The following is a 259-nucleotide window of genomic DNA, read 5'->3' as shown; positions in this document are numbered from 1 at the left end:
ATATATACTTGGGAGCGTCTCAAAAAGCATATGCGAAGGGCTTTTCTCCCTTACAACTACGAGCGCACTCTCTACAACAAACTCCAAGCTCTGCGTAAGGGTGGTCGGACAGTGGACGAGTATGCAGTAGACTTCTTCCACATGGTGTCCCGAACAGCACTTGTTGAAACAGAGGAACAACTCGTCTCACGTTTTATAGGGGGTCTTCGCTATCAAATTCAAATCGCCTTACAGCAGGTCAATCCTCTCACAGTCTCTC

This window comes from Brassica oleracea, chromosome C8, assembly GCF_000695525.1.
Source record: "Brassica oleracea var. oleracea cultivar TO1000 chromosome C8, BOL, whole genome shotgun sequence".
Taxonomy (NCBI): Eukaryota; Viridiplantae; Streptophyta; class Magnoliopsida; order Brassicales; family Brassicaceae; genus Brassica; species Brassica oleracea.
Note: the sequence above shows the minus strand (reverse complement) of the source record.